General features: G+C 35.3%; 1 protein-coding gene across 2 annotated transcripts in view; it reads left to right on the forward strand.

Annotated features, from left to right (window-relative positions):
- LOC124359068 (octopamine receptor beta-1R-like) overlaps positions 1–22,658 on the forward strand; it is a 104,759-nt gene that overhangs the window by 25,685 nt on the left and 56,416 nt on the right. The window contains exon 1 of one of the 2 annotated variants that reach the window (XM_046811475.1): positions 18,694–18,800. The exons of the other annotated variant lie outside the window; for it this stretch is intronic. The gene's annotated coding sequence lies outside the window, so the exon portion shown is untranslated. Of the gene's footprint in view, positions 1–18,693; positions 18,801–22,658 lie in introns of those variants that run through there. 2 annotated transcript variants of the gene reach the window in all.

Consider the following 22,658-nt stretch of genomic DNA (forward strand, 5'->3'; position numbering starts at 1 on the left):
ATCATAGTCCGGTAAAATAAGGATGCAACCTCGGAATGAAAAGATAATAAGCTAAAAATTTGCATACGTCTTTATTTTTGATGGTAATAAAACTTACCTCAAAAGTCTCATATAATCACGTGTCACGCGTCTTTAGGATATTTAAGGTCAAAGTTCACGAAAATCAGTTTTTTGCAAATATCTCGTTTCCCTTACGCTAAATGACTGAAGATGGTTAGAGAAATTGTAGAACGGAAAATTCTCTTCAACTTTTGTCTGAAGTAATTTTATGTACGTTCAACCCTTTTTGAGATACAGCGCAAAGAGTAGGGGACCGCTTACCTGTATATACGATAATGCGAGGTCAGCCAGTAGAATACAATAAATAAATGAGTGATATTGTTTAATTATTCACTTACTATTATTATTATTACTTAATACTATTATTATTGTTAGCATTATTATCATTATAATTAAATTTTTATTATTATTTATTATTTAATATAGGTCCTATTTATAGATATTAATTATAAATTATATATTGTCTAAATAATACTTATTTTATTTTTACCAAACATACAATATTAAAAGAAATATTTCAAAATGAAGTTTAATTATATATTTATTTATTGATCCAATAATCAATTTATTAAAAATTACAAATATAAAATATTTGTTTTTATTATTAGCGATTAATATTTTTGTTTTAATTTTCTTCTTGTTCATCGTCTTCTTCTTCTTCTCCTCCTCCTCCACTCCTTCTTCTTCCTCTGCTGATCAATAACGGATTCATTATCATCATTCTCGTTTACTAAATTATCAGAATAGAAAGATTCAAGAATATCAGGTGCATATTCACTTTCTTCATTGAAACCATCTTAAGTTGATGAAGCGTTGAGGCATGGTTGTCCATTACGCTGCCCACAAATTAAAGTGCATCGCAATCCTGATTTCCTGCATCCGCAATTAGAAGTACAACCTTTCTTGCAATTGTAAAATATTGTATTCAGCAGTTCTTTCTGGTGCTGGTTGTAATAATGTTGTTATTGGTCCCAGGAGTTCCATTTTGCAGTACCCAGCCGAATTCCTGGGGTTCTAAATTTCCCAAACTAATTTGGGTCTAATAATAGACACGAAGGATAGATATGCTGACGAGCTGCTGTACTTGAAGGAGGAAGACTTGATAACTGCACTGGTTTGTTGAGTCTTGTTGATTTGATGAACTGGGTGTATCGAAAAGAGTATATCGTCTTCTGATTTCGGAGCATTATACGTTGCTAAAGAAAATACGTACTCCATTTTCAAATAATTCATGTACAGAGCAGTTTTTTTTGTTTAAATAGTTCAGCTGATTGATTTAAATCGTGATGTTTTTCGAACATTTTAATAAACGATATTTTACCTTTTTATAAAGCCCAGAAGTCGTATCACATCCACTAAATGCGTGTAAAAAATAATATGTGTTTCTAGAATGAGGGTATTTATCAAAACTTTTCGATGAATACAGTTTTGTCTCCACATTACCCTTACCCATTTTTTTTTGAAAAAAAATTTCTTGTTGATGTGATTGAGCACGTCCTATCAAGATAACTAGCAAATCAATATCTTCGCCTACAATGAACAGAAGTTTTTTTTTTAAGTTCAGACTCTGCAATAGCTATTTCTACAATGAGAACATCAGCATCATCTCTGGCTTGTTTTGTAGTGATATTAACAGTTTTTAATTTGTTGATAAGCATGTCTATAAATATTTTTTTTATTAGATGAATTCTATAAAAATTTTTTCTTGGCTGATTGGCACCTCCATTGTTTCATCAGAGCGAGTTCGTAAGATTTTGACACACCAGCAGTTCTTCTTAATTCTTCCATTGCTTTAATGTTTTTAGTGTAGTCTGAGTAACCATCAAATACAACAACGATACTTGACCCATAATGTGTTTGTAAATATTTGACGTATTTATTCAAAATATCACAGATAGTATCATCTTTATTCCATACAACGCGATGCAAGAGAAAACCACCATTGATGATATATTTTGTAGTGGTTTCGTCCTCGGTATATTTAAATAATAAATATTTAATAATAATGATAATAATAATAGTATTAAGTAATAAAATAATATTAAATGAATAATTAACAATATAACTAATTTATTTATTGTATTCTACTGGCTGGCATGACCTCGCATTATCGTATAAATATACAGGTAAGAAGCGGTCTCCTACTCTTTGCGCTGTATCTCAAAAAGGGTTGAACGTACATAAAATTACTTCAGAACAAAAAGTTGAAGAGAATTTTCCGTTCTACAATTTTTCTAACCACCTTCAAAGTCATTTAGCGTAAGGGAAACGAGATATTTGCAAAAAACTGATTTTCATGAACTTTGACCTTAAATATCTAAAGACGCGTATACGTGATTATATGAGACTTTTGAGGTAAGTTTTATACCATCAAAATAAAGACCTATGCAAATTTTTAGCTTATTATCTTCCATTCCGAGGTTGCATCCTTATTTTGCCTTATTTTACTGAGTTATCAATACATTATTTATTACCCTATTGAACACTACATTGTTATGGTAACCTTATCGAATCTGCAATAGTAAAAACTATGTGTATGAAGCATTCAGCACACGTAGTTTTTGTTTATGTTATCTATAACTTTGAAAACGTTGAGATGAAATTTTTGTATCATTAAATGAGATATGTCTCAATACCTGTACTACGCCCATGTTAATCACATTTACGTAGCATATATTCCTATTCTAAATAATAATGATAACCTTGTGTTCCGTTGAATATAAAAAGAATCCCGCTTCTGACGAATTATGTACACAGCCTCGTATGCATTAACAATTGTCTGGTTAAGTTGATTAGTCGATTGCAATTTTCCAGTAAGGACGTGTCAGATCATCAGACTTGTGTATGACTACGAAAGCTGATTATGTTAGTAGATTAAACTGTCATAGATGGGGTCGACCTTTATATACAGTGACACTTTGTTTGTTACGGCCAAACATTCATTTGAATAGTATTAACAAAATCATCAGTCCTCTGTAAGTGATGTATCAAATTACAATACTAATAAAAAACATTCATGCCAAAACTTAACACAATTTAATATTACTTATCAAAACTTGGACTGTGTAAAATTATAGATAATAATAAAACTGATTTGTTTCTCTTATGAAACCACAATAATGTCTATTTGATAGCAAAACTCCTAAATACTTTAAGTATAACTGACTGCGGTCTGTTTAGACACTCGATACCAAGGACGTATTCTGCAGGACATCATGTTATTAGGTGTTTGTGGCTACTGACAACAAGCGATGGTGCCCGCGGTGTTTGTTACTTGCTCAGAGCAACTCCGACAATGGCGCATTGTGTTCACTCTTTATTTTTGTATTGAAGAGTCACAATTGTTTAGGAGCACAGTTGACCGATACTTGTGGCTACTGACAACAAGCGATGGTGCCCGCGGTGTTTGTTACTTGCTCAGAGCAACTCCGACAGTGGCGCATTGTGTTCACTCTTTATTTTTGTATTGAAGATCCACAATTACTTAGGAGCACAGTTGACCGATACTTGTGGCTACTGACAACAAGCGATGGTGCCCGCGGTGTTTGTTACTTGCTCAGAGCAACTCCGACAGTGGCGCATTGTGTTCACTCTTTATTTTTGTATTGAAGATCCACAATTATTTAGGAGCACAGTTGACCGATACTTGTGGCTACTGACAACAAGCGATGGTGCCCGCGGTGTTTGTTACTTGCTCAGAGCAACTCCGACAGTGGCGCATTGTGTTCACTCTTTATTTTTGTATTGAAGATCCACAATTATTTAGGAGCACAGTTGACCGATACTTGTGGCTACTGACAACAAGCGATGGTGCCCGCGGTGTTTGTTACTTGCTCAGAGCAACTCCGACAGTGGCGCATTGTGTTCACTCTTTATTTTTGTATTGAAGATCCACAATTATTTAGGAGCACAGTTGACCGATACTTGTGGCTACTGACAACAAGCGATGGTGCCCGCGGTATTCGTCACTTGCCCAGAGCAACTCCGACAATGGCGCATTGTGTTCGCTCTTTATTCTTGGAATAAACAGTCGCAATTATTTAGGAGCACAATTGGTCGATACTTGTGGCTACTGACAACAAGCGATGGTGCCCGCGGTATTTGTCACTTGCCCAGAGCAACTCCGACAATGGCGCATTGTGTTCACTCTTTATTCTTGGAATAAACAGTCGCAATTATTTAGGAGCACAATTGGTCGATACTTGTGGCTACTGACAACAAGTAACGGTGCTACGGTGTTTGTCACTTGCCCAGAGCAATTCCGACAAGGGTGCATTGTGTTCGCCCCTCATTTTTGGAACGAAGAGTCGCAATTATTTAGGAGCACAGTTGACCGATACTTTTTTTGTACTTGACCTCAGCTCAGTTTGATTATTTCACTGAGGTCGGGAAGGTGGGTACACAGAGGCTGTTTTCTATGTTGTACGATACATTTTGTACTTGACCTCAGCTCAGTTTGATTATTTCACTGAGGTCGGGAAGGTGGGTACACAGAGGCTGTTTTCTATGTTGTACGATACATTTTGTACTTGACCTCAGCTCAGTTTGATTATTTCACTGAGGTCGGGAAGGTGGGTACACAGAGGCTGTGTTCTGTGTTGTACGATACATTTTGTACTTGACCTCAGCTCAGTTTGATTATTTCACTGAGGTCGGGAAGGTGGGTACACAGAGGCTGTGTTCTGTGTTGTACGATACATTTTGTACTTGACCTCAGCTCAGTTTGATTATTTCACTGAGGTCGGGAAGGTGGGTACACAGAGGCTGTGTTCTGTGTTGTACGATACATTTTGTACTTGACCTCAGCTCAGTTTGATTATTTCACTGAGGTCGGGAAGGTGGGTACACAGAGGCTGTGTTCTGTGTTGTACGATACATTTTGTACTTGACCTCAGCTCAGTTTGATTATGTCACTGAGGTCGGGAAGGTGGGTACACAGAGGCTGTGTTCTGTGTTGTACGATACATTTTGTACTTGACCTCAGCTCAGTTTGATTATTTCACTGAGGTCGGGAAGGTGGGTACACAGAGGCTGTGTTCTGTGTTGTACGATACATTTTGTACTTGACCTCAGCTCAGTTTGATTATTTCACTGAGGTCGGGAAGGTGGGTACACAGAGGCTGTGTTCTGTGTTGTACGATACATTTTGAATCCTACTTTATCGACCCCAGCACAAATACATGCTATATTATTACAAACACCACTATTATGCAATGAGATCGTGAGAATATATTGAATTGTAAATGCATCAATATTAGCGAAGGTTAATTTGTAGGCTACAACGTTGTCGATATAACGAGACGTTAATAGCTTAATAATATGTTATTGTCTGGTATTAGGATTCAACACAACCCTTAAAATCTGTAAACAAATTATAGGTTTCTAAAGATGTAATGAATTTTATTATATGTTTTGATTTATCATATAGGACTTGTATAATTGTTTGTATAAATGCAAAGGTCACAACTTAAATCATTTTCTTTATCACTATGTAAGGTGACATTCAAATATATTTGTTTCAAAAAATATATACAGACATGACGGTATGGAAATTACATAATCGTGATAAAGATCATTTATTCATATTGTTACTAAGTTATCATTTACGATGTAAGGTAACGCTTACATAAGGTTTTTATTTAATAACCCTATGAGTTAAATCGTATATTAATACAAATTTTTGTAAGTTATTTATATATTATAACCCATTTTTTTCAATTTTGTACAAGTTCGAACTGCTACCATTATTATTATTATTATTATTTAAAGGCATTTGTATGTTTTATTTTTATACCAGTTTTAATTCGAGTTATACAAATGGTTACAATAAGCTAATTTTATGTATTGACGTCGGTGTGTTATAATTTTGAAACGTTTCGAAATATTAACGCCTTTAAAAATGACTATTGGAAACCAAACTAGAATTATTAATTGGGGGATTTTGATGAAAGGTTCTACAGAGGTCAAACTATTTCCGTTTGAAAATTTGATTTTCAGCCGTTTTTAAGCCGTAAGAGAATGTTTAAAATTACCTTATGTTTCTAAAAAGTCTTTTACTTTCTATCTTTATTATGTGATTCTAAGATAAAACTTTACACGATTGTAACCGACTGCCAAGTTATAACTTGTTAATTCACTGTTTATTACGAGGCTGTCCATTAGTTATTCGACTCATGTACAAGTTACTTGCTCACTATTTATCTTATTATGATATCATTGACTCATTGCCCATACTTGATCTTAACAGGGAGGAATGTATGGCTGTTATCACGTTCACAAGCCGCGATATATCGCATAAGCTCATAAGCTAAAGATGTCAAAATACTTTCATACAGTTTTGAAAGAGTTAGTTTCTTATTATTATGTTTAACCCGTTTCATGGAGGTTTTCTTGGCGTCCTAAGCATTTGTCAAATATTTGTAAATTAATTTAATTAAAACAGTGAATATTATTGTACGTGTTTTACTTCATATGAATATTAATAAATAAAAAGGTTTTTCATCACGTATTTGATATTCACTTATTGGGGAACAGTCTACTTTAATACCGCAATTATGTTTGTTTTCACAGCTTTTCATACGATCTGTCATATCAGCACCACTTTAAAATCTCATTTTCAAGTTCTTTTCAGAGAATGAAAAACTGTATGACTTACCTCAATATAGAAGTGAAATGTCCTTGGGCTTCAGCCATTTTATTTCCCCTTTTATTTTATAACCATTAATACAGTAGGAAACGTAACAAAACGTGATATGCTATAGAAATTGCTTTGGAAACTTAAAAAAGATTTACCATAGGTCAATAATAAAATATCAGTAAAATTACCTTTCGAGATTGGCAATCTGATCCCTTCCTCAGGTCTATCCTAACACATAACTACAATCTACAGAAACCTCTGTAGTTGGTCAGTTACTGCAGACCTATTTTGACCCGTATTCTTTAGTTCAGTTTTATTTTATTAAGTCCATCTTTTATAGATAGTGTGCATGCTGTTGACACAAAAACATGGTTGTTGTAATTTCTGCCCTATGCGAGTCACAAGGTTCTGGTATGTTTTATTTATTTTAACTTAGACGCAGTTATGAGTTGGGTTAGTTATTCAACTGTAAAAGACATCAGATTCCAGATCAAGAAAAATAGTGTTCAAAATTGAAGGATCCCACCAGTCTAGAGTGCAGAACATGAAAACATCCACAGGGGTTCATTAGGGTTTGTTTCATAACAGTGTTCAAGCTTTGCTGAAAATTCAACCTGAACATAGTGTAGACCATAGATACAACATTCAAAACTGGCGGCAACAAGCTTATAGTGTACTGAGAACTTATTCTGAACATAGTGCAGATCATAGGCACAACATTCAACACTGTTGGCTACCATAAGACATTGCACTGAACGTATCAACACTGAGAAGTGCCAGTGCGGTAACGAGCTTATAGTGTACTGAGAACTTATTCTGAACATAGTGCAGATCATAGGCACAACATTCAACACTGTTGGCCGCCATAAGACATTGCACTGAACGTATCAACACTGAGAAGTGCCAGTGCGGTAACGAGCTTATAGTGTACTGAGAACTTATTCTGAACATAGTGCAGATCATAGGCACAACATTCAACACTGTTGGCTACCATAAGACATTGCACTGAACGTATCAACACTGCGAAGTGCCAGTGCGGCAACGAGCTTACAGTATACTGAGAACTTATTCTGAACATAGTGCAGATCATAGGCACAACATTCAACACTGTTGGCCGCCATGACATTGCACTGAACGTATCAACACTGAGAAGTCCCAGTTTGGCAACGAGCTTATAGTGTACGGTACTGAGAACTTATTCTGAACTTAGTGCAGATCATAGGCACAACATTCAACACTATTGCCCCCATAAGACATTGCACTGAACGTATCAACACACTGAGAAGTGCCAGTGCGGTAACGAGCTTATAGTGTACTGAGAACTTATTCTGAACATAGTGCAGATCATAGGCACAACATTCAACACTGTTGGCTACCATAAGACATTGCACTGAACGTATCAACACTGAGAAGTGCCAGTGCGGCAACGAGCTTATAGTGTACTGAGAACTTATTCTGAACATAGTGCAGATCATAGGCACAACATTCAACACTGTTGGCTACCATAAGACATTGCACTGAACGTATCAACACTGAGAAGTGCCAGTGTGGCAACGAGCTTATAGTGTACTGAGAACTTATTGTGAACATATTGTAGACCATAGATACAACGTTCAACACTGTTGGCCACCATAAGACATTGTACTGAACATATTAACACTGAGAAGTGCCAGTGTGGCAACGAGCTTATAGTGTACTGAGAACTTGTTGTGAACATATTGTAGACCATAGATACAACGTTCAACACTGTTGGCCGCCATAAGACATTGCACTGAACATATCAACACTGAGAAGTGCCAGTGCGGTAACGAGCTTATAGTGTACTGAGAACTTATTCTGAACATAGTGCAGATCATAGGCACAACATTCAACACTGTTGGCTACCATAAGACATTGCACTGAACGTATCAACACTGCGAAGTGCCAGTGCGGCAACGAGCTTACAGTATACTGAGAACTTATTCTGAACATAGTGCAGATCATAGGCACAACATTCAACACTGTTGGCCGCCATAAGACATTGCACTGAACGTATCATCACTGAGAGAAGCCAGTGCGGTAACGAGCTTATAGTGTACTGAGAACTTATTCTGAACTTAGTGCAGATCATAGGCACAACATTCAACACTGTTGGCCACCATAAGACATTGATGATCAGTGTTAGTGGGGCGAAGATTTTATATTTGCTGAGTACTGAACCTGAATGTAGTGCAGACCACGGACACAAAATTTGACAGGGATGAACATAGGAAGACATTGCACTTAACTGTACACAATGATCATTGTTAGTGGGGCGGAGATCTTATATTTGCTGAGTACTGAACCTGAAGGTAGTGCAGACCACGGACACAAAATTTGACAGGGATGAACATAGGAAGACATTGCACTTAACTGTACACAATGATCATTGTTAGTGGGGCGGAGATCTTATATTTGCTGAGTACTGAACCTGAAGGTAGTGCAGACCACGGACACAAAATTTGACAGGGATGAACATAGGAAGACATTGCACTTAACTGTACACAATGATCATTGTTAGTGGGGCGGAGATCTTATATTTGCTGAGTACTGAACCTGAAGGTAGTGCAGACCACGGACACAAAATTTGACAGGGATGAACATAGGAAGACATTGCACTTAACTGTACACAATGATCATTGTTAGTGGGGCGGAGATCTTATATTTGCTGAGTACTGAACCTGAATTTAGTGCAGACCACGGACACAAAATTTGACAGGGATGAAAATAGGAAGACATTGCACTTAACTGTACACAATGATCATTGTTAGTGGGGCGGAGATCTTATATTTGCTGAGTACTGAACCTGAATGTAGTGCAGACTACGGACACAAAATTTGACAGGGATGAACATAGGAAGACATTGCACTTAACTGTACACAATGATCATTGTTAGTGGGGCGGAGATCTTATATTTGCTGAGTACTGAACCTGAATGTAGTGCAGACTACGGACACAAAAGTTGACAGGGATGAACATAGGAAGACATTGCACTTAACTGCACACAATGATCATTGTTAGTGGGGCGGAGATCTTATATTTGCTGAGGACTGAACCTGAATGTAGTGCAGACTACGGACACAAAATTTGACAGGGATGAACATAGGAAGACATTGCACTTAACTGTACACAATGATCATTGTTAGTGGGGCGGAGATCTTATATTTGCTGAGTACTGAACCTGAATGTAGTGCAGACTACGGACACAAAATTTGACAGGGATGAACATAGGAAGACATTGCACTTAACTGTACACAATGATCAGTGTTAGTGGGGCGGAGATCTTATATTTTGCTGAGTACTGAACCTGAATGTAGTGCAGACCACGGACACAAAATTTGACAGGGATGAACATAGGAAGACATTGCACTTAACTGTACACAATGATCATTGTTAGTGGGGCGGAGATCTTATATTTTCTGAGTACTGAACCTGAATGTAGTGCAGACTACAGACACAAAATTCGACATGGTTAAACATAGGAAGACATTTTACCGTAGTATGGACACTGAGTGCCAGTGGGGTGAGGACCTTACTTTCGTGCAACAATAGTTTTGCTAATCATCGAAGTAAATAAAATTGTTGTCCATTAAAAGCACGCCTGCAAAATGAATTTGGGTTTTACATTATTTAGCACAAAATAATGTACAACTTTATTTTTCTATGTATACCCCTCATTGAACGGACGTAAGGTTTGTCAAAGGTGATAATTTAGCTGCAAAATTTAAACTACTTTTATCATAATAATAGCAATACTCGTCTAATACATTTTTAGATCGATTGAGTTAAGTACAACATCTCTATTATTGTCTTCGTTATTTTTATAAAATTCTACATTTTGAAATTCTCTTAGTTCCTTCAATAACTTTACATAGCAGTGTAATCATTTCTGTATAAATATTGCTGTTTATGTATTGAAGGCTCAAAGGTAAATCTTAAACTGCAATCTCCTGTCCTGTCATGTTGGTTAAGAACTCTTAATAGTTTACCTTTCATGTCGTTACAAATAACTAATTTAAACTGGTACGCTCTAAGTCAGTGTTTTAATGCAACATTTAGGGGTAGCTTATGCTAGAAAAATGCGCAGGAATCGACAGCCCAGCATAAAAATTACATAGCGAATATTCATGAATTTACTATGTGTAGCACACCAGAGTATACCCAGATAAACGACTACTATTTGTTCACATAGTAACTTGACTAGTTTTAAGAAATACGAAAATTTTGATCCTAATGGCGTAATGAATAAATACCAAAACATCGCAGAATTTACTCAAAGACGCCGTAGACCTGTTGCTATGGTGAGGAGCAGTATTTCCAGCTGTCGTTTATGTTTAGCGTGTTAGAATGTGCATGTAATACTCATTCGTTGTATGAAAAGCAATGAAATTCGATGTTGACTGTATTTACCAACCAGCGTTAGGTCTCATTATTTTGAATCCTCAAAAATTTAAAACAGCGGACACATATTATAACCCCGTGCACACTATTCTTTGACTCTGAGTAACATAAGCAACCATGTAGTCATAGAGCAAACAAATATATTTTTAGACTTAACAAGTTTGTTCTTTTGGCTCTATATGTTACCATTGATGCTCAGGTAGAGTTAGGTATTGAAGAATTTAGTATTGTAATAGTTTTTAACTGTAACTATTTACAAACCTTTCGGAAAACTAAATTACTCCATTAAGTTTATCGCCCAATTTTACATACGGTAGCATTACAAATTTTGTCGTAGTTTTATCAAATTTGCACAATTATTATGAGTTACTCACAGTAAATATGATGTCAAACGAACTTTCTCAATTATGAAAGTAATATACCAAATTAGAGTTATATAAAAAAATTAGAAGTTTAAATATTTTTAATTTTGAATATCTAGTAAATATAAAATGTATTATTGATTTGAGGGACTACTACATATTATTATGAATTTATTTCATATTCAGTTATTGCTGAATCAAATATGCGTCTTTCCGCTACTAAAATACATATGTTCTTCAGTAAGGAAATGCAGAATAACATAGCAAAGCAGTTACAACTTACAGCAAAAGACATTTTAGTATGTAACCCACCTTTCGAACTTTTTCATATTTTAATAGTAAATTTAAGTGTCCTTATGGGATTACGTGTCTTTATTGGTTTTGATATTTTCAGATTTTAATATTTTGTTTACTTATTTTATATAAATATCTTTTTAGACGGTTACTTGGAGAAAACTAAGGTCTGTGAAATTCATTTAGTGATGAAAATAAATTCCATCGTCTACATAATTGTTTACAACTGGATTCCTTCTAGAAATTCTCTCTCTAGTGAATTTAATCCTTCTGTGAGCATAATGCCCTAGAGAACTTATTAACTTATCAACTTGACATCAGACTTAATATAAACATTTAATTAATTTATCCCCTCTTCCAGCTCACATATTTAGGAACATTACTTTCGTGATAAACTCATTCACATGGTCGATTTAACCCACTGGTCCAGTTCATCTTTTAATATATTACTCGTCTTGTCTACTATAGACTAACCAAAACTGAATATGTAATAAAAGTTTTCGGAAGGATTCTTACAGAAAGATTATATAAATGACCCATTCATCACCTCAGAAAGTTCTTAAGACATCAGTTTCAAATGTTAACATATGTTTATTACAAGCCAAAATAATCTAGCAGTGTGAAGTACGTATCATAATACTGCAAGAAAACTAAAGCTTAAAATATGTGTAAAATATTAGCATAACAAATCTAGCTCTTTCTTTTTTATATGCTCCGTGTTTCAAGATCATATACATTGACCGCATTTATCACGCGTAGGTGTTTTTCAATCGATTTTCGTATCTGCAGGTAACTTTTTCTGAAAGGTTTTTGGATATTAGACATTTTTATGAGTTACAAAAATAGACCGCAGTGGCGTGTTATCCTATCAAATGGCACATTGCCATCAACACACATTACACATTATAAACGTAACTGTTTTTGAAAACCTTATACATCACAATCTTTGTGATAGTTAATTCACTAAAAATATATGAGTTTTAAAAATTACACATGATGAGATTGGTTTTAAAATATGCTTTTATTAAAATATAGTATTCACACAAGATATCAACACGTATAGACGTAACAAAAAATGCTTACTTCATTTGGTAATAAAAACATATAAAAGGAACATTTCAATTGAATTTTGTAGGGATTTTTATCAAATAGTGTAATATAGTTCGTAAGTCAGGAATATTAACACAATTTATTAATATACGATATAAGCCTTTCTTACAATTTACGTATAACGAGGCATACAAAATTTATTGAAACTAAAATTCGTAATAAGTAGAGCATAACTAATATTGATCGCAACCTATGAATAAAATATAAATGTATCATATTAATGTTATTGAGCCAATGAAGCTGTTTCTGAGATTTCGCATATTATTAATTACTCGTAGATCACGTGATTGGTTCGACAGTGTTTCGTGGGTGAGGATTGCTCTCCAATGTAAGCAATGTTTGGACGTAGTTAGATGTTGGCCTACCCTTCTTACAAGTAGTGCAGTCAACACATGGTAAAAAATAAAAATCTAAATTAGGGTGTAACACGTTGTTTGATGCTGAATTCGAATATTTTCATACCTTTGAATATGCAATAATGATATTTTTGTATAATCGAATAATATTATTACTCAAGGGGGGTTTATCTTTATATATTTAAAACATCTTTTTATACTTCATTTTACGGAATACATGTTGTTACATATCAATACGCTACAAAAGTTATTTAGAGACAAATTTAATTTGTTTAGTGCCAAGATACCACGTTCCATCCTCTATTAACGGTCACTCGCTTTATCGTTGAGGGCTGTTAGTGTAATGTTGTTACATATCAATACGCTACAAAAGTTATTTAGAGACAAATTTAATTTGTTTAGTGCCAAGATACCACGTTCCATCCTCTATTAACGGTCACTCGCTTTATCGTTGAGGGCTGTTAGTGTAATGTTGTTACATATCAATACGCTACAAAAGTTATTTAGAGACAAATTTAATTTGTTTAGTGCCAAGATACCACGTTCCATCCTCTATTAACGGTCACTCGCTTTATCGTTGAGGGCTGTTAGTGTAATGTTCTGATTGCGAACTGTCGAGTATAATGATTACCCACCCAGCCAACTATCGACCGGTCAAATCTACAACTACCCCAACATTGTGTGGCCCATTGTTTAATTTCCCGTAATATGCATTAGGGTGTGGGTTTGTTATTTACTTGGTTATATCAGTCAATTGTTTACCTATCCACGTGTATGCTTTATTTTTCTGTATCCTTGGGCTACTATGTACTGGATATTATGAACAATGTTCACTGGGATTGGCGCTGTACAATTTACCAGGTACAATTATGATAGGTAACATTTTCCTGCGAAACACAATTAGTAGTTCTAGAAAGTACTCACTCTAAGTTGAGTAGTTTCATTAATAATTGTTGTAATTATTGAAATTTAAAATCTAAATCTTATCATGATCATTACTAAAATTAATTAAAATAAAGCCACGTAATGTATTGTTTGATACTTATATATTATGAATTAAAAATATCAAAACAAAGCAGTTTTCGTTCATTAAAAATTTCATAATGAAAGACTAATACTGCTTTGGCTATTTATCAGGAGCACGAGGGAACATCTTATATTTTTTGGTTAAACAATTATAAATTATTGGTGACGATACTGTATTGTTGTAAAAAGTATATAGTCATATTATTACCATCTCGATATTTGGAATAATGAGAATGAAAGCGAAGTCCGTGTTTCCCCTGCGTCTGAACATACCTGCAGTGTTTAAATTATTGTTGACGAGACTGTATTGCTATAAAAAGTTTATAGTCATATTATTACCATCTCGATATTGGAATAATGAGAATGAAAGCGAAGCCCGTGTTTCCCCTTCGTCTGAACATACCTCCCGTTTTTAAATAGTCATACTACTGTTGACGAGACTGTATGGTTGTAAAAAGTTTATAGTCATATTATTACCATATCAATATTGCAATAATGAGCATGAAAGCGAAGCACGTGTTTCCCCAGTCTCTGAACATACCTGCTGTGTTTCAAACGCAAGAATGCCTTGGCCAGTTCAATTTGCTCATTGTTTCTCTACAAGACTATCTGAAATTCAAACGAGCAATCATTCGAAACGTACAACCCCCCTCCACAGAACCACTCCTTAGGTAAGTTGGGGATAAATTAAGCCATAATACGCCGTCATCAGAACCTGAGTTTCAATACTTGGCTAAAGACCTCAAAACATAAATGCCTAAGGATAACATGGTCAATGTGGTCCTTCCATTTTGACCTACGATTTAGGTGTATTACAAGGAATTTAGTAGTAGTGCCTTCTTCCAGAACTGAATCTGCTAAAATAACGGCAGGGCCACATTTTGAGTTTGAAGGCCAGAGAGCAAAGTTCATGACAGTAGATTTTGATGTGTTTCTTTTGATATTGAGGCTGTTAAAATATTCAACACAGTAGTTGATTTAAACAAAAGTCCGTTCTTCCAAAAGAGATTTTGATTTTATACCCAAGCAGATAGTCGTGTCATCAGCATACTGCACGACTTTTCAATAAAGTAGTGATGACCCAATGTCATTGACGTTTGTGAGAAATTTGGACTGAGACTTTTTGGGGAAACCCTGTAGTTCAACTGAATTGGATTTTGGACAACTTGAGCTTTGTCGCTTATACATTTTTTAAGACACACGTGTATCATGTGATTTCAATTTTTCGAACAGAGTTATGTGGTCCACATACTAAAATACCTTTAATAACTCGAGAAAGGCACCTAGGGTGGTATTTTGATTTTCCCTCGACAACCGAGTATTATTCCGGTATCTCGATCAAGGGCATTCAGTATCAAAATGATCTTCTTATTTCAGTAATAACAAAATCCTATTAGAAATAAGTCACGGACTAAAATAAGAACAATAAAATAAGGTCACTAAAAGTCATTTAATATAATTTACATATTGGTACAGTCACGCAGGAATTATTATACACAATATAAAAATGTCTATAGCTAAACTGTTTTAAGTATTTAGAAAACGATTTGGACTGGATGGGTTTTCAGTTTCCAATTCCGCGCGTTGTAGAGCCGCAGAGCTGAATAGTGCAAACCCTTCTCAACAAGTGTCAATCTATGAATCAGGTAGACCATGTTACCTTTGTGGCGGTTATTGTACTGATAATTAAATGGTATTTTCTTCAAAAAGTTATAATTAAAGTAAGTGGACTTGGAAGAGTGGAAAGATTTAACTGCTGACAAAAAAAGCTTACAAATGGCCAGATCCTGACTTGGAGCGAACAATTCTCTGGGTGAGTCTAAATACTCTTCAATTTTCATTAGATGACCCCCAAAATAAAATACCATACAAGCATGGTATATTTGTAGAGTTTATATGTAAATTATTTAATTTCCAAGAAATACGGGACACTTAAATTTAGATATATTTTATTGTTGAGATACAGGATTTCAAAGATAATACAGATTAGTATCTTCTGAAATTAAGAAACCTTTGTCGCCTTAGATGCCAGTTAATGCTTACATTTTCAAATTGATCTAGGGGCTTGAACTGTATGTCCCGAAGGAAGGGTAAAGGACTGGAGAAACTTTTGGGAGAACGCACGGGGAACTAATGCATCAAGGTCCCGAAAACACACAGTTAACGTCCTTGGTAAACGATGGTAGTATCTTGGTAGTAGTTGGACACGAAGGATTGATGTGATCTGTGGCCTGCGGTTCTGTGGTTTGGGGTGGCGCGAGCGAGTCCGCACTGCAGTAGAAGTACCATACACGTGGATGGGTACTTACAAGTCAAAAATGTAAGGTAATGTGCTCAGAGTCCTGTATGGTGCCATGAAGCACCACTGGTACAAACTTTTTAGTACCCAGAACTGTCTTGCTATTACGAAGTATATTGAGACGCAAGCTGTAATTCATGGTATAAAAATATGTCGTATATGGCTATAACGGGAGTCCTGGATACAAATAGTCTCAATATACTTCGTACTCTGAGGTGCTTCGCGCTCTCCCAGCCATTATTTGTGTCCAGGACTCCCGTTATAGCCATATACGACATATTTTTATACCATGAATTACAGCTTGCGTCTCAATATACTTTGTACTTTTTTGTACTCGCTTTTTTCTTTTGACTTTATGTTCCCCCAGAATACCCATCCATCTTATCACCATCACAAGCACATATTGTTCCAAGAAAAACCTTAAAAATTACCTTTGTACCTGAAAAGAGGGCTTCGGTTGCCTTCCGACGCAACGGTCGTAAACATTGGGTTTCATTGGGTTTCAACATTGGTAATCAATGTTTCTAAACTGTAATTCTGCAGTTACAATAAATGTTTAAGTACTTTTTTTAACTATAGAGTATCTATTTCTTTTATTATGCTTAATTAAACACGCCAAACACTTGTGACGTTTTCTATAGCTCTTGAGCCTTCTTAAACATGACTTTTCACATCTTCCAATAACAGCATAACGATTATTACGCTGAACTGCTTCTTTTAACCCGTCTATTACTAGAAAATTTAACACGCCAAACAGCTGTGACGTTTTCTATAGCTCTTGAGCCTTCTTAAACATGACTTTTCACATCTTCCAATAACAGCATAACGATTATTACGCTGAACTGCTTCTTTTAACCCGTCTATTACTAGAAAATTTAACACGCCAAACAGCTGTGACGTTTTCTATAGCTCTTGAGCCTTCTTAAACATGACTTTTCACATCTTCCAATAACAGCATAACGATTATTACGCTGAACTGCTTCTTTTTGCCCCTCTATTACTAGACAATTTAACACGCCGAACAGCTGTGACGTTTTCTATAGCTCTTGAGCCTTCTTAAACATGACTTTTCACATCTTCCAATAACAGCATAACGATTATTACGCTGAACTGCTTCTTTTAACCCCTCTATTACTAGAAAATTTAACACGCCAAACAGCTGTGACGTTTTCTATAGCTCTTGAGCCTTCTTAAACATGACTCTTCACATCTTCCAATAACAGCATAACGATTATTACGCTGAACTGCTTCTTTTTGCCCCTCTATTACTAGACAATTTAACACGCCGAACAGCTGTGACGTTTTCTATAGCTCTTGAGCCTTCTTAAACATGACTCTTCACATCTTCCAATAACAGCATAACGATTATTACGCTGAACTGCTTCTTTTTGCCCCTCTATTACTAGACAATTTAACACGCCGAACAGCTGTGACGTTTTCTATAGCTCTTGAGCCTTCTTAAACATGACTCTTCACATCTTCCAATAACAGCATAACGATTATTACGCTGAACTGCTTCTTTTTGCCCCTCTATTACTAGACAATTTAACACGCCGAACTGCTGTGACGTTTTCTATAGCTCTTGAGCCTTCTTAAACATGACTTTTCACATCTTCCAATAACAGCATAACGATTATTACGCTGAACTGCTTCTATTGACCCGTCTATAACTAGACAATATAACACGCCAAACAGCTGTGACGTGGACATTAATGACTTAAAATGAAAGGAAAGTATTAGGTTTCCTCCAATTTAATGACCCAAATCTATGTTATTCGAATATGCTTTCTTAAACTAAACAATAAATGCAATCTAAATATATGATAAAACCTGTTACCAGAACCTATACGATACATGATTTCTAACCAAGAAATATATTTTAAAATAAAAGTTAGGTTAATGATTATGGATATGAGTTACAAAATAACTGAAACGTAAATGTATGTATAATAACTGTTAATTAAATTCATACGATACTCGATTTCTAACCAAGAAATATGTTTTGAAATAAAAGTTAGGTTAATGATTATGGATATGAGTTAACAATAACCATCTAAAGTAAATGAGCTAATAACACAACGAATGCCGGTGATGGAATGAAGTTAGCCAAGGCTATCTTCTCAGTGATCTGAGCTAACAGCTCGTTTACACAACGTCGGGTCGCTGATCAAAGCTTAGTCCTTTGGCCAGCAAGTCTGTTCGAGATATCGATTGTCAAACCAAAGGACATTTCAAAGGTATGTTTTTATTTATTATAGATATCAGCTCTCTATATTCTTGGTTACTTTAATAACTGTTTGCGTAGAAAACCTGGACTTTAATTACTTTCAGTCTTACAGTTGATTTTCATTCTATAATTCTTAAGCTTTATTCGGCAGAGTGTGAATAAACGTAACATTGGCAAATATATACGGCTTAAATGTGTGATCGTATCAATGTTCTCTTCTTGCTCTATAGAAGTATAAAGATATCTGATTCCATTACTTAAGTGTTTAACAACCAAATATCAGTTACTTACTAGTGCATCAGGTACTACAACAAAAATTTTATTAAGTTGTATTTTAATGGAATACTACTTATCTTAATAGGAAATGCGTTTTATAATATATTTCTGATAAATAAGTGTTTATTTTCACTTTACTAAAAGCAAATTGCTTGAGAAATGAAGTTTAGGACTACCAATTGACTGACAAATACGCTGTTAATATAATAGCATATATTTATATATATATTTTTTGTATATAACTTTGTTCTGTTATTGTAAATTGTTCCCAATCATGACTACTACCATAGACCGACGTCATCAGTGTACAGTACAGTACACCAGCATAGCCTGAGTAACAATTTTTTTTGTATAACTTTGTTCTGTTATTGTAAATTGTTCCCCAATCATGACTACTACCATAGACCGACGTCACCAGTGTACAGTACAGTACACCAACATAGCCTGAGTAACAATTTTTTTTGTATAAACTTTGTTCTGTTATTGTAAATTGTTCCCCAATCATGACTACTACCATAGACCGACGTCACCAGTGTACAGTACAGTACACCAACATAGCCTGAGTAACAATTTTTTTGTTTATAAATTTGTTCTGTTATTGTAAATTGTTCCCCAATCATGACTACTACCATAGACCGACGTCACCAGTGTACAGTACAGTACACCAACATAGCCTGAGTAACAATTTTTTTTTTTTGTATAACTTTGTTCTGTTATTGTAAATTGTTCCCCAATCATGACTACTACCATAGACCGACGTCACCAGTGTACAGTACAGTACACCAACATAGCCTGAGTAACAATTTTTTGTGTATAAATTTGTTCTGTTATTGTAAATTGTTCCCAATCATGACTACTACCATAGACCGACGTCACCAGTGTACAGTACAGTACACCAACATAACCTGAGTAACAATTTTTTGTGTATAACTTTGTTCTGTTATTGTAAATTGTTCCCAATCATGACTACTACCATACACCGACGTCACCAGTGTACAGTACAGTACACCAACATAGCCTGAGTAACATTTTTTTGTGTATACATTTGTTCTGTTATTGTAAATTGTTCCCAATCATGACTACTACCATAGACCGACGTCACCAGTGTACAGTACAGTACACCAACATAGCCTGAGTAACAATTTTTTTGTGTATAACTTTGTTCTGTTATTGTAAATTGTTCCCAATCATGACTACTACCATACACCGACGTCACCAGTGTACAGTACAGTACACCAACATAGCCTGAGTAACAATTTTTTGTGTATAAATTTGTTCTGTTATTGTAAATTGTTCCCAATCATGACTACTACCATAGACCGACGTCACCAGTGTACAGTACAGTACACCAACATAGCCTGAGTAACAATTTTTTGTGTATAAACTTTGTTCTGTTATTGTAAATTGTTCCCAATCATGACTACTACCATAGACCTACGTCACCAGTGTACAGTACAGTACACCAACATAACCTGAGTAACAATTTTTTGTGTATAAACTTTGTTCTGTTATTGTAAATTGTTCCCAATCATGACTACTACCATAGACCGACGTCACCAGTGTACAGTACAGTACACCAACATAGCCTGAGTAACAATTTTTTGTGTATAACTTTGTTTTGTTATTGTAAATTGTTCCCAATCATGACTACTACCATACACCGACGTCAACAGTGTACAGTACAGTACACCAACATAGCCTGAGTAAAAATGTTGTGTGTACAACTTTGTTCTGTTATTGTAAATTGTTCCCCTATCATGACTACTACCATAGACCGACGTCACCAGTGTACAGTACAGTACACCAACATAGCCTGAGTAAAAATGTTGTGTGTACAAATTTGTTCTGTTATTGTAAATTGTTCCCCAATCATGACTACTACCATAGACCGACGTCACCAGTGTACAGTACAGTACACCAACATAGCCTGAGTAACAATTTTTTGTTTATAAATTTGTTCTGTTATTGTAAATTGTTCCCCAATCATGACTACTACCATAGACCGACGTCACCAGTGTACAGTACAGTACACCAACATAACCTGAGTAACATTTTTTTGTGTATAACTTTGTTATGTTATTGTAAATTGTTCCCAATCATGACTACTACCATACACCGACGTCACCAGTGTACAGTACAGTACACCAACATAGCCTGAGTAACAATTTTTTGTGTATAAATTTGTTCTGTTATTGTAAATTGTTCCCAATCATGACTACTACCATAGACCGACGTCACCAGTGTACAGTACAGTACACCAACATAGCCTGAGTAACAATTTTTTGTGTATAACTTTGTTCTGTTATTGTAAATTGTTCCCAATCATGACTACTACCATAGACCGACGTCACCAGTGTACAGTACAGTACACCAACATAACCTGAGTAACAATTTTTTGTGTATAAATTTGTTCTGTTATTGTAAATTGTTCCCAATCATGACTACTACCATAGACCGACGTCACCAGTGTACAGTACAGTACACCAACATAGCCTGAGTAACAATTTTTTGTGTATAACTTTGTTCTGTTATTGTAAATTGTTCCCAATCATGACTACTACCATACACCGACGTCACCAGTGTACAGTACAGTACACCAACATAGCCTGAGTAAAAATTTTGTGTGTACAACTTTGTTCTGTTATTGTAAATTGTTCCCCAATCATGACTACTACCATAGACCGACGTCACCAGTGTACAGTACAGTACACCAACATAGCCTGAGTAACAATTTTTTGTTTATAAATTTGTTCTGTTATTGTAAATTGTTCCCCAATCATGACTACTACCATAGACCGACGTCACCAGTGTACAGTACAGTACACCAACATAGCCTGAGTAAAAATTTTGTGTGTATAACTTTGTTCTGTTATTGTAAATTGTTCCCCAATCATGACTACAACCATATACCGACGTCACCAGTGTACAGTACAGTACACCAACATAGCCTGAGTAACAATTTTTTTGTGTATAACTTTGTTCTGTTATTGTAAATTGTTCCCCAATCATGACTACTACCATAGACCGACGTCACCAGTGTACAGTACAGTACTACCAACATAGCCTGAGTAACAATTTTTTGTGTATAAATTTGTTCTGTTATTGTTAAATTGTTCCCAATCATGACTACTACCATAGACCGACGTCACCAGTGTACAGTACAGTACACCAACATAACCTGAGTAACAATTTTTTGTGTATAACCTTTGTTATGTTATTGTAAATTGTTCCCAATCATGACTACTACCATACACCGACGTCACCAGTGTACAGTACAGTACACCAACATAGCCTGAGTAACAATTTTTTGTGTATACATTTGTTCTGTTATTGTAAATTGTTTTCCCAATCATGACTACGATCTACCATAGACCGACGTCACCAGTGTTACAGTACAGTACACCAACATAACCTGAGTAAACAATTTTTTTTGTGTATAACTTTGTTATGTTATTGTAAATTGTTCCCAATCATGACTACTACCATACACCGACGTCACCAGTGTTACAGTACAGTTACACCAACATAGCCTGAGTAACAATTTGTTGTGTATAAATTTGTTCTGTTATTGTAAATTGTTCCCAATCATGAC

Source organism: Homalodisca vitripennis, chromosome 4 (genome assembly GCF_021130785.1).
Source record: "Homalodisca vitripennis isolate AUS2020 chromosome 4, UT_GWSS_2.1, whole genome shotgun sequence".
In the NCBI taxonomy this organism is placed as follows: Eukaryota; Metazoa; Arthropoda; class Insecta; order Hemiptera; family Cicadellidae; genus Homalodisca; species Homalodisca vitripennis.